Source organism: Fukomys damarensis, unplaced genomic scaffold (genome assembly GCF_012274545.1).
Source record: "Fukomys damarensis isolate Sample0158 unplaced genomic scaffold, DMR_v1.0_HiC HiC_scaffold_36, whole genome shotgun sequence".
Classification (NCBI taxonomy): domain Eukaryota; kingdom Metazoa; phylum Chordata; class Mammalia; order Rodentia; family Bathyergidae; genus Fukomys; species Fukomys damarensis.
The window spans coordinates 169,839-182,986 of NW_022900948.1; the positions used below are offsets into that span (position 1 = coordinate 169,839).

The 13,148-nt window shown below is 36.0% G+C and overlaps 1 long non-coding RNA gene across 1 annotated transcript; it reads left to right on the forward strand.

Annotated features, from left to right (window-relative positions):
• Positions 1-3,055: 3,055 nt before the first annotated feature.
• On the forward strand, positions 3,056-12,919 carry LOC104871816. The gene is made up of 5 exons (XR_782968.1): positions 3,056-3,070; positions 5,459-5,552; positions 8,069-8,097; positions 8,188-8,260; positions 12,858-12,919. It is a non-coding gene; the product is annotated as an uncharacterized LOC104871816 (long non-coding RNA).
• Positions 12,920-13,148: the final 229 nt, after the last annotated feature.

The following is a 13,148-nucleotide window of genomic DNA, read 5'->3' on the forward strand; positions in this document are numbered from 1 at the left end:
CATTTGAATATTTCTTCACATTTCCTAATAATCTGTTATACATTTTAGTTCTTATTTGCACTTTTAGTTTCTCACAGCAGAAAAACAGTGTGTTATTTAAACATGTGTTTCCAATTTATTTCACCCGAGCATGTGGCATCAAGGTCTATACATTGAGCTATAAATATCTGAAGCCCATCCTTCTTTAGGGCAGAGTAGTACTCCATTGTATGTATATATAAAAACCCACATCTTTACCCATTCATTAGTTGATCAGTATTTAGGCTGTTTCCAAGATATAGCTATGACAAACTGCAAGCTGTATCTTTCTTAAAGGGAAAAATGATGAAATTTATTTCTGGAATGATTCTGATTTATCTTCTAATAATCTCTTCATGTAGTGGACATGCATATGGATACATCAAATAATAAAATCACAATTTGTGATTTTTTTTTCGCTAAAATAAACTACCCATTATGATAGAACCACCAGGAAAAAAAAGATTGCTAATTATCTCTGAAATGTGATTCTTTTCAAATTTTTAAAATACCTTCAGCAATGGGGATATTTAATGTTATTCTAAAGAAGCATTATTCAATTCAGTAGTCATAGTTTTTGGGGATTTGATTTTCCCACTTTGGTGCTTAGGATCAAGTCCACCACATGCTAGGCAAGTATTGAATGGCTTTGATACACTCCATCCTAAATATTTATAGTTATTAAGCCTTCCACTTACATTTTGTCATTTTACAACTCAGGAATTATACTGATGAGCTAGTTTAGCCCCTTCTTCATATGAATGTTGAGTCCTGATTGACAGGTATTTGAAGAGTATTTGAAAAGTACTTGAAGAGTTAGAAATCTTCTATCTTGAAAATGATGGTTTTGTATTTTAATACTAGATCCTTTCTTGGATTTTGGTTTTTGAGACAGGATCTCACTATGTAGTTCAGGCTAATTTATAGCTCCTTATGTAGCCCAGGCTGGCATCACACACACAGTAATCTTCTGTCTCAGCCTCTTGAGTGTGCTGGGATTACTGGCATGTAGCACAATGTGTGGCAACCTTTCTTTAATTTTTAACTGCCATCCCATATAATATGAATAGGAAATCAGAGCTGTTGATATATGCTGTTTATAGAGGAACAGAAAAACAACATGAATTTTTAAAATAGTGTTCTACATTTCTTTCTTAAAAATGCCTAATTCTCTAAACACATCAGCATTTCTCTTCTACAATTTTTTTTTTTTTGTGCCAGGGATTGAACTCAGGACCTTGCACATGCAAAGCAGGAGCAGTACCACTAAGCTAAATCCCCATCTCCCTGCTTTTGTTTTATGAGATGGGGCCTCTTCATGCTTGCCAGGTGGCCTTCACATTCCTGAGTTGAAGTGCTCATACCACCTGAGCCTCTTACATGGCTGAACCACAGGTGCACATCATGATGCCTGACTTACATTGAAAACTTACAAGATTGGCTTTTAAACAGGAATCTGTTTGCAAAAATTTAAATTGGTGTTTTACAATTAAACCTCTTCATTAAATTTAAAAATTCATATTAGCATATCACAGGAATAAATATTTGCATATATTAATAACAGTATATGTTTACCTCCTTGAACCAAATGTTGATGTATACAATGGAAAGCTTAAATCCCCCAATTTTTGCTTCTTTGCTTTCATTTCAAGAGTTTCAGACTTCTGTGTAGGATAGCCTTATTATAGTTTAATGTGTTTTACAAATACATATCCTCCTGAATCCCTATGCTTTCCTGAATAAGGTCATCTACTACCTCTCCAAATGTAATCTCAGTCCTGTCTTCTAAGTCCTCTGGGCCCCTCAAATTTGATGTTCCGCCATGAAGAACTTGACCTTGACTCTTGCCTGGCTATTACTAAATGACACTGAATCTCTGAAGACCTGGGCTTTAGCCATCTGCCTGATCATCCACCCAGCCTTTCACATTCTGTGTTTCCTACGTGCTCACAGACTTTTCACATCTGCATTCATTTTCTTATGCATCATTTTGAAATAATACTCTTTTCTTCTCCTCCCTCCCCCATCATGCTCATCTAGCTTACACTGCTGCCATGGTGGCCTTTTCTGATGAATATGGGCTCGACATTACAGAGGGCAAGGTTCCCATTCTAGCCTGACAAGAGTGTTGTGTGGTTGGCCCCTGATGCTCCTGTCTTATCTGTCCATCCATTTGAGGAACTGTATTCCAGTTTTGTCCCATTACTTGAGCATCCCTCACTTGCTCTGTTGTTTCGTGCCTCATCGAGTTGTTTCGTGTTATTTATGCTGCCCAGTGTGGAGTGGTCTTCATACCCTTCATGCCCACTTCCTCTCCCTTTCAAAATAGGACCAAAGGCGTGTGGCTTTTCCTGAGCTTCCTGGGTGGAACTGACTGTTGCTTGATTTGGGCCCCAGCTGTAGAATCAATGAAATACACTTTTTCTGTTCTTGTTTTCATATATCTCTGCACCTGTTTGCACATAGAGCAGAATGTGTTTTCAGTTCTCACTTCTCCAGCGGAACTCCAGTGATTTAATTGATTTGTTTGTTTTTTTTCCATTTTACTGACTGCCTGGGTAGGTGGGCAAATGTCTAAGTCTGTGTTGTTCTTTTGCTTTGTTATTTCTATGTGGGTTTTTTGATGATCCATTATTTTTCTTTATCTATCTATATAGGAAGAATCAACAGCATCACTGTTAAAAGCAGCAGAGGGTGAAGGGAGAGGGTGCAAAAAATATAAAAGTGGTAAGTTAGTGAATATTTCTGAGTGTCTTGTTTATATCCTGTTACTTTAAAAGTGTGTAGATCCAAAACACGATGCCCATTTCTTTTGTTTTTTTTTTTGTTTTCCTACCACCAACTTCTTCCCCCACCTGCTGCAACCCTCTGAAATTCTTTCTCACTGTTACTTTGATCTCATTGAAACATTCATGAAAGCAGACAGATTTGTACATGTATTTAAAATTCACAGCAGTAAATGTTCTCCTTAATGTGTCTGTGGCTACATTTTAGAGATGTGTTGTTGCTACTGGGATTAAGAAAAGAAGATGAATCATCTTGGGATTCAGAGGTACTGTCTATTTTTTATAATTTTTTTAATAAGCATTAAATGAGATTTAAATATAGAGGAGAATAATTGTACTTTACTGTCTCACCTCTACATATGCCTGTAAGAAATCATTTCCTCATATTTTTAAAACCACAGGCAATAAAATGATCTCTCAGAAAAAATGATGTATGTCTACAATCCCAGCACTCTGGGAGGCTAAAGCAGGAGGATTACATTGTTGAACCTTAGACAACCTAGCAATTAACTCTTGCAACAAACATGAAGAGGATTAGGGTTGTAGCTGTTTGAAGACCCTGAGTTTAATCCCTCATCCAATAGATGAAGGAATGAATGAAGTCTATGTATGTTACTGCTACATAGTACATTTCTGCTAACCTGTAGGATTTATTTAAAGAAGCCAGTGCAGTTAAAAATTAAGTCTTAGATGTCACAAGCAGTCAGCTTGGATTCTGAAATTAAGTTGATCTAAAAGCTAAATTATTATTCTTGGTCAGCCTCTGGCCAATGAAATTCAGAAAAAATGTTTAGATCATAATTTGTACAGCTTGTAACTTGAAAACTTAATGAGGGGGACCTGAAAGTGTTACTATATTTGGAATGCCAGCTGTTATGGTTGGAACCTGGATGTCCCCCCAAAACCTCATTCAGTCAGAAGTAGCAGAATCTGGAATGTGTGCTGTTGGGATCAGAGCCATGTGATTACTAAAGCACTACCCATGAGTGGGTAGCGCTGCTGTAATCCCGGGAGTCTGAATGGGATAAAAGAGGGAGAAGATGGGCGAAGGTCCCTTGTTGCCTTTGTTACCTTGTGGCTGCCCTGTTGTTTCTCTTTTGTGATGCCTGTTTGCCACCCCAGCCTTGGAGTCTGCCAACTATAGACTGTGACTTCTACAGACTGTGAGCCAAATGAACCCTTTCCCCTCTAACTGTAGAAGCCGGGTGTCAAGTATTTTGTCTCAACAGGAGAGAAAAATAACTAACCCAATAATTGTAGATCTGCAAGGAACATTTGAGGAGAAGAAAGAGATTGAGGAGTTGTCAATACATGGGATTATAATCACAGTTTGATTTCATTATATTTTAAAAAGCAGAAACCAATATTGAATGTGGAATTCACCCCCTGCATGGCAGCCATTCCTTTAGTGATGAAAGTGTAAATAATGAAAATTTATTCTAAGAGAACCATTGTGGGAAAGGCCTAATCGCTTAGTGATAAGAAGCTGCTTCATTGCCTAGGGAGGTTAGAGAATTTTGAGGGGGTTTGTAGGTAGGATAGGAAAGAGAGGGAACTGTTGCCAAATTAAGGAGGAGAAGCCACCCACGCCAAAGTGTATGAGGATATTCTGGACAGAGCCAGCAGTGAGCCACATCTGTCCAGAAAGTGTATAAATAAGAATTTGGAACATGGTAGAAATGTAATAAATAAAAGTTCTTATGCTGCCCTTTTTAATGAGGCTTTTTACACTTTCCCAAAGTTCTTAATTTGGAAAGAGGTGCATACAGTGTCTAATATGTGTGTATTATTGTTTCAATATAACATGAACTTGTTTTTCTATTTCCAGCCATTTTTCCTATCTATAAAATTTTTACTTAAAACATTAGATTTTTCCCCTCAGCCCTTGTTTACATAAAAGAAGCAGCTTCTACAGTGTTACTTGTACTCATTGTGAGACACTGAAATTTCTTAGCTTGACAAGTATTTTAACACTAAAATGACTTCTCTGATTAGAAATACTGAATGCTGAATTATAACAAGTGCACTCCCAAGAATCTGTTTAATCAGCAAAGGGAAAGGGGGAGCAGGGGGTAAAGGAACAAAAGTGATCAAGAAATGATAACATATGTACCAGTTCCCCAAAACAAGTGTGATATATCACAAACACACACTCATAAAAACCTCTTATAGTTTAAAATTTTTCATTTAAGTCTGTACCTTAAAAAAATGTTATCCCTGTTGGGGAATGCAAAGTAGAGTTAGGTATTCTGAAGCCAGATAGAAATGCACACCAGACAGGATTTTGCCTGTGAATCTCTCCTGCGGCTTCCCATGCTTGTTTTACAGTGTCACCCACATGGAGATACAAAGTGGGCTTGACAGGAGGTTCTCTTTGAAATGTTCTGGTTTTCAGGATATGCTTCCCATTATTAAATCAAATTGCTTTGTTTGGCTTTTTGAGGCAATGTCTCACTGTGTCATTCAGGCTGGCCTCAAACTCACAGCAGGCCTCCTGTCAGAGCTTCCTGATGCTGTCTTTACTGACATATGCCACCATGCCTTGTTTTAATTGATTTAAGATAGAAAAATCAGATGTTTTCATGAAAATAATTAGGAAATGTTTGTGCAACATAGATACTGATGTACTAATACTGATGTACTATTTTAATCAGAGTATCTCTGAGAATCTTCTACAGAAGTCTGTTGATCATTTATCTGGGGCTGCAGATGAAAAAGGAAACCATACAGGAAATACACAAGTAGAAGGTAAGAAATGTGCATATATGTGCATGTGTGTGCATGTGTGTGTGTGTGTGTGTGTGTATAGGTATATATTTAGAAAAGCCATCTGACAACTTGTTTATTTAAAACCAGAGCATTACTATGTTCTAATCGCCAAAGAAATTTATGTATTGAGCATGTAGTAAGGAAAAACACAAGTAAAATAGTAATAAGTTACTTATGTCAATGGTCAACCACAGGTTGAATTTCACAGCCAATAAAGGAGCAGAATTATTAGTTCCATTCAATCTATTATAAGTCTGAGGGAGGTTAGAAAACAAAGAGGAGTGGAAGGAGTAAAGAATAAGAAGAATAATGCAAGCAATAAAGGAAAAACAAGAAAGTATGCAGGGTGGGAGAATAATGACTTGTTTAGAGAAAGGAAGAGCAAGGTATGAGAAGTGTAAGGATGTCAAATGAGCTTTCGGTATCAAATCTTGATGAAACGGAGCAGAATTTTTCCACTTATGTTCTCAATGTTGCAAGTGCATTGAGGATTGAAGTACTAGATTATGCAGAGCTGGGTTTTATTTATTACAGGTAAATATAAATATACAAGATCAGCCATACATGTGCTTTCCATGGTACCTTGATTCATGAAGGTACAATTCTAGTTGCAGAATTATATAAAAAAAATGTTGCCACTCTTGAAAGTTTCTATTTCACCATGTAGTATATCCAGAATAAGAGCAATGAAAAAAATAAAAGAAATAAGATTCATTATGGAAAGGTCAGGGAATTCACAGCCCATTTAAAAGCCCGTTAGAGACCTTATGAATTCTCATTCAATTTGGGGGTCATGATGAGGAGACACTCAATGCTAGATTCTGAAAAGTTTACTTTAGGTAAGGGGATTTGGAAGAGACCTGGTGTATAGGCTAGAGCTTCTCCACTGTAATGAAACCCCATGGTGGGGACTGTGTTGAACCGTACCTCTGATTCCAGAGGTCTGCGATCCTGTGCATCTAGTAAGTCCTCAGGTGATACCAATGCTACGTGTTCTCAGGCCATTGGGAGTGGATGGATATCAACTTCCCTTTAGAGAAATCTGGCCAAAGAGCCATTGCATAATAGTTCAAGAGAAAAGAGGGCCAAGGGAAAACAAAAAATTATTTTCTATATCTAAAAATATTTCTAGCCACAGAAGTAGCAAAGAGGATGAAGAAATACAAATTATAATTCTATGATACCACTGTCAAACAAAAAAAGAAGCAGTAAGAATAATCCATGGAAAGGAGTAAATGGATATAATCAAGACCATAGATCACTTTTGAAAGGCAGAGGGATTGTTTAGGAGAAAGAAGAGAGGAAAGAAGGAAACTAGGCAGGTAATTCTGGACTTACCAATGAGGAAACTTGAGAGAACTCAAGTTCTAGTTCAAGTTCTCAGTGTATGTGCCCACAAATGGAACAGTAGATTATAGCTGCTCCACAGATGATTAGGCCAGGGGAGAATTGGAATGGACTGTAGCCACTCACCTCCTCTCTGTATGTAACTATATGGGTGTAACTATAAGGCCTCAGAGCTTTATGTTGAATTTATAAGTGCTCATTTACATTGAGAATAACTTGCACAGGGGAGCATTGACTTTTGTAAGATAACTAATTTTTGATGCAATTGCTTATGGCTACAATAAAGGATATTCAGACAAATCCTTTAAAGATTGACATAATGTACCAAACCAGTATTGGAAACAAGAGACATTATAGAGTTCATTCTTTGAATACCCAAATTGTTGCTTTTTGGTAAGTATTCCTGATTTTCAGATATAACAATTGATTAGTAGCTAATAATTCTTTGATAATTCAGCTTATCTCTCCTATTTTGATAACCCTATTTCAATATTGCAAACTTACTGTGCATTATTTCTTAGATGTGATTTGTATACCTTCTTGCATAAGTGAATCGAGAAACTTTAAGATGGCTAAACTGGAGGATACAGGAAATGTAGGCATTCCAGTAGCCCACAAGTGTTTAGAAAAAATGAACATTTTTATCAACGATTATGCTACAAGTATATGTCCAAACCTTTATCTGATAAAAAAGGAATGATATATTGCACTGAGCAGTTACTACAACTTTGTCCTTTCTGACAAATTCTGACAATGTCAGGACAAACTGAAGAACACAATTAAATACTTGTAGTGTAATGGTATAGCATCAGCTTTGATGTTCATGCTCTCATCCATGACTTGCTGAGATCACTTTCTCCTTCAGTCAGCGTGTATAAGCACATTGTTATATGCTCACTTTTCTATTTTAGTTATGGCCTTTGGAAGCATAATGTCATTTTGGAAATCTTAACTGCATGTCTCATAAGGCCTGTATTCTGATTTTTCTGTCATACTGTCCTAACCATTGGGGGTGAAAACCCAACCTCTAAAGTAATCACTGCTAAAGGAGAGCATGAGGACTCAGCTCCATGCCAGTCCTGCATGAATGTGTCTTTGGCTTTTTCATATTTACACATAATTGATTATGCTTCCCTTTTGCTTTTTAGAATCATCTGAGAAATGTCTTCACTTGAAGGTACTAACTTTATATTTATATCTTGAATTAACTACATGCTTCATGAAATGCATAGTATTTATTACATATCTCACTTCAAACCCCACTCAGCCTGCCATTGAAAGGAAACATCCCATTCAGAAAAAAGCAGTAGCAAAGGGAGATTTACGGACATGCAACTCAGGTAAATTTTGCAATATATATCACTCTGGAAAGTACAGTACATTAAAATGTTTGAGATGCCCACAGTCTTCTCATTATTTTTTCCCCATTTTTTGGGCTGGATTCTGCATAAGTAATTCAGATGTGCTTGTTGATGTCCATTTTGGCAAATAAAGTGTTTGCAAGCATAAGAGAACAAAAATTAAGTGTTAAGATGCTTCTACTTATGGTTCAATACCGTAGCATCTGAAGCCTGGAACCTTAGACGGGTTAGGGATCCACAGAGCTTATTACAAGATTCCAAGATGTTTTCAACATTGGCAGATGCTTACTGGAGATCTGGTCTCTGTGGTGCAGGCCTGAGTCCTGCTTACTCAGGAGGTTGTGGCAAGAAGTTCACTGATACCCAGGATCCCCTTTCTAAATACAACAACAAAAAAATGCTTGCTAGAATTCTGATACTTACCTAGAGTAAAGCTTTGCTTGGTAACATGTCAAGTGAGTTTCAACTTTAATTATTTCATCTCAGTGTCAATATTCTGATGATCATAAGCAGATAGATGTTCTCACTAACATGCGTTATGAGTTTGTATGTATGTATGGTATCTCATATCTTTGTCATTAAAAATTGGGAATATAATCAGTCCTTCAAAACAATGATCCTGAAACTTTTTAGCCATAAGAACTCTTATAGTATTAAAATTAGTACAAATTATACAGAGCTTTTTTTGTATATTTCATATCTGTCCCCATGAACACTACTAGCAATTAAATCTGAAGCAGGGAAAATACAAGTATGAAGTCACACATTCCAATCCTCTTTAGAGCTGCAACTCACTAATCATCAGAATTGTACCACATGATGCATTACATCTCTGAGAACACCACTGGCAAAACAATATTTGGTATTATTTGTTCTCTTAGGCCTTTGAATGGATGTTGAACTCTAGGGATTCTTACTCACTATTCAACTACCATTTAAACAACATATAAGGTTCATGAAATTTTCATGATATAGGGATTTCTTCACTATGAACTGACTATTAGGCTCCATACTTCCTTTTTTCATTTGTCTTAAAAAGTGTAAGTCAGACAATTTTGGTTATGAAAAAAGGGTATACTTTTGTTACACTTTGATTTTCTGTCTTCTGGCACTCTGTAATCTTTGGATTTAATGTGGACCTAGACCAATGAGGGTGAACCTTTCAGAGCTCTCACTAATAACAAATAGCCCACTTGCACACATGTGCCAGGAGTCCACCATCACTGTCCTAGACTAACTCAGTTTTAAGCGGGAACAATTGGGTCACTTAAAGCTACCATTTCTCACATAAATTATGGTATTATCCAAGATTGACAAAGTGAATTCTGAAGATATTGGGATATTGAAAAAAGAATAATTCATTGTAGTTTTTATAACATAAAGTAGCATATTCATTAATATAAATGTCTTTAGAATGTACAGAGAATATTGTGTATATTTAAAATGAACATTTTCTACTATAAAATTCATATTCCTAAATATTTAATAGTAAAGAGTATGGGAAACCAAGTGTATAAAAGATTGCTGGATCAGTCAAAGTTATACTAAAAATGAAAAAAAAAATGAGATGTGACAATGATGATCAAACTCTCAGGACTGTAAAGTACAATAAACTCTAGGCTACAGTGTGTTGTGGGGCTGAGAGTGCTTCTGGGAAAGAATGTATTCACGTTAGTTACATTTTTATTATCCTTTACATCTTATTGTCAGATTTTTCTGAAACTCATTGGAGTTCAACGAGTTTGATTCTCAGTGAAAAGACTTGTCAGAGATCAGGGAATTTGAAAGTTGATGACATATATCCACATATAACACAAGCAGTGACTAAACCTCTGTCACCTTCCACAGAATTTGGAAAGACAATCTTAATAAGTAAGAAGATGAATGTCAGAGCTATTTTTCTATTGTGGAATTGTTGTCACTATGTTGTATGAATCACAGCAACCAGAAAACAGCATAAAATTGTAATAAAAAGCCTAGAGAACTCGAAGCACCTCTGCATGATTTTATAATACTGTAGTTCCAACTTTGCAGAAATCATTTTGTGGTGCAGTGGGTTTTGTTCTTTATTCTTCCTAAGCAGCCAACACCCAAACAGTATCTTTTCACAAGTGGTTTTATTCTTTCTCTAACCAAAGCAAGGTATAAATAGTAAAGAAAATTAGGAGGCAGCGTATTTTGGTTTAGACAATTATTTAGCATAAACTTGAGAGAGGGTGCCAGGGCACTTAGAGCTTCAAGAGTTGATGGAACAACTAGGTAGAGATCTACAGATTGCTAGTCAGATACAGGACATCTGTATTTTTGCACATCTAAACTCACAAGTATTATTTATAACTATGTTCAGAGTAACTGAAAGAAGAACCTTCCAAAGCCACATAGTAAATTATTACAACTTCTGTTTTTGAACAGATAGTGTTTTGCAATATAAATGGAAATCATAGAAAATTTCTTATATAGGATCTCCTCAGCCATGTCCTCCTCAGTCAGTGTACCCAAGGAATCTGTTGCTATAAGGAGTACTGTATCATTTAAAAGTAATACAGGGCCAGGAATTTAGTTCAGTGGTGCTATGCCTGCCTGGCACATGCAGGGCCCAGAGTTCAATCCCCAGTACTAAAAAAAAAAATTACAAAAAAGTAATATATGAAAATCTAGCCAGGCGCAGAGTATATGTTTTAGCTCTAGGTGTTTGAAAATCTGAGGCAGAGAGATCACTTCTGCCCGCAGGACTTTAAGGCCATCATAATAAAACTGCATTTTTCAAAATAAATAAATAAATAAAAGTCAGTTACTAGGACACATTGTCTATTGACATATGGCATCTGATATGTATTGTACTTTACGTACCAGTTAATTTAATGCCTTGAATCATGTTATCATGTCTATAGTAAAAACTCTTGCAACATAATAGATTATGAGTCAGCTTCTGAAGTGGTGACTACAAGCTGTAAATCCAAAGTTATCTACCCATACAAATGACTTTTTTTTTGCTCCTCCTCCTGTCTTCTGCTGAGCATTAAACTCAAGCAAACTCAAAGCCTTGCATATGCCAAGCACTCCTCTAACACTAAGCTATACCCTGAGCTCTCATGTTTTGATGAGCTTAGTAAACTCAAGAGCAGGACATTTTAAACAGAACACTTAAATGAGTTCCCTCAACTGGGGAAAAGATGAAACCAAAACTACAAAGTAAACTCAAGCAATTTAAACAAATTCAGGTAGCTGATTTCGCCTCTCATTTGACACATTTGCAAAGTGATGAGCAGTGCAGCTCTCCAGGGACCCAGATTAATACATTTATTCATTTAATAAAAATTCATTCTACAACAGGTGTTCATAATTTCTTACCTGAAATATTTTTGCAGACAGCATTTGTGGAATCTTTAAGAGGTGCTGATCTGCACTATATTTATTTAGCACAGTTTCCTTCCATTAATCAACCTCGCTTTATTCATATGGCCCTCACACTCATCCTCAACACTTTTTAGTGATTCATCTCCAAAACAAATTTGACCATGAGCCACTCTTCAAAGCATTAATGTCGGAACATCTTACAGTTAGCTACAGGCTTTCATGATCTGACCTGTAATTCTGCATCTTCAGCCTTATTCTTTGTCTGCCGTCATCATTCTGTGGCTTTACTAACAGCTGGTGATTATTATCCTTTGCCCTCCCTCTATTTTTTGACAAATACAACCTCCACCCCCCCCTCTTTTTTTTGGTCTTTGGCTACTGCTTTTCTATTCTCACTTTCCTGCCCTCTGTCTAGCCAACCTCCCTGTAATTCTGAGTTGAGGAGTTACCTCTAGAAAATCCATCCATGGTAGCTTTTATTTACACTCTTTAAAACTCACTGCCTAGCATGTATCAAGAATTCAATAATCCTTGGTTAAGATGAAGAAAGACTACGTATACAAAGATGATTTCAAAGATTGCTCCATCCAGTCCAGGAGCAAAGGGTTAAAAAGACATGTTTGTAGTTCATTTGGTGAAGATACAGAAGAAACATTGAGAAAAGTACTAAAGTAACCCAGAAGAAGAGACACCTATGTATCTAGGAAAAATAATCATAATCAAGGAAAAGTTAATATCAGATACTGAGTCTTAAAATATGGATTAAAAAAAGTCAGAAAAGCAGATGAAGACATCTCAGATAAAAAAGTAACAGTAGTTATTAGAAACCGTTAATGATAACACATTTATTGGGTTCTTTAAAAGTAACTATGATGAGGTAGAAAATAATGTGCAGTGTGGATTTACATATTTCTGTGGTATTTTAAACATTTCTGAGAGTTCATCTGTGCTGAGTGGATGAATTCATGATGAATCTTTTAAGAGACCTATATGTCTTCCATGTGGTGTCATCTAATGTCTTTCCACATGATTTGTTAATTTGGGGATAATTAAAAGTATTTCTGAAGCATTCAGCTAAAAATTAGGCTTAATTCAAATTCTTCACTGAGAAAAAAATTGTATTACTAATTTTTATTATTTTCTATTTTATAAAGTTTCTTGCTTTTTAGGTAACCATTCTAAATAGTTTATTTTACCTTTGTATATACATTTTTTTCAGAAGTACCAAAAGAAGGGCAAGAAAGGCTGGATGGCTGTGAAAATATCCAGGAGCAGGTGGGTAAAATTTTACATTTATATGCCTGGTTTAATATTGTTTTGTTTGCTTTAATATGGCAGTTTAGGCCAAATGCATTTACTTTTCTTTTAGTAAAGAAAAGAGTAGTCTTTAGATTGCAATAAATCACAATTTAATTCTTTAAAATTTTGGTAATTATGAACAAGCTATTCTAAGAATCTGTAGTATTTTATAGCTAAACTTTAGAATTGAGCACAAATGTTTTTCTGAACA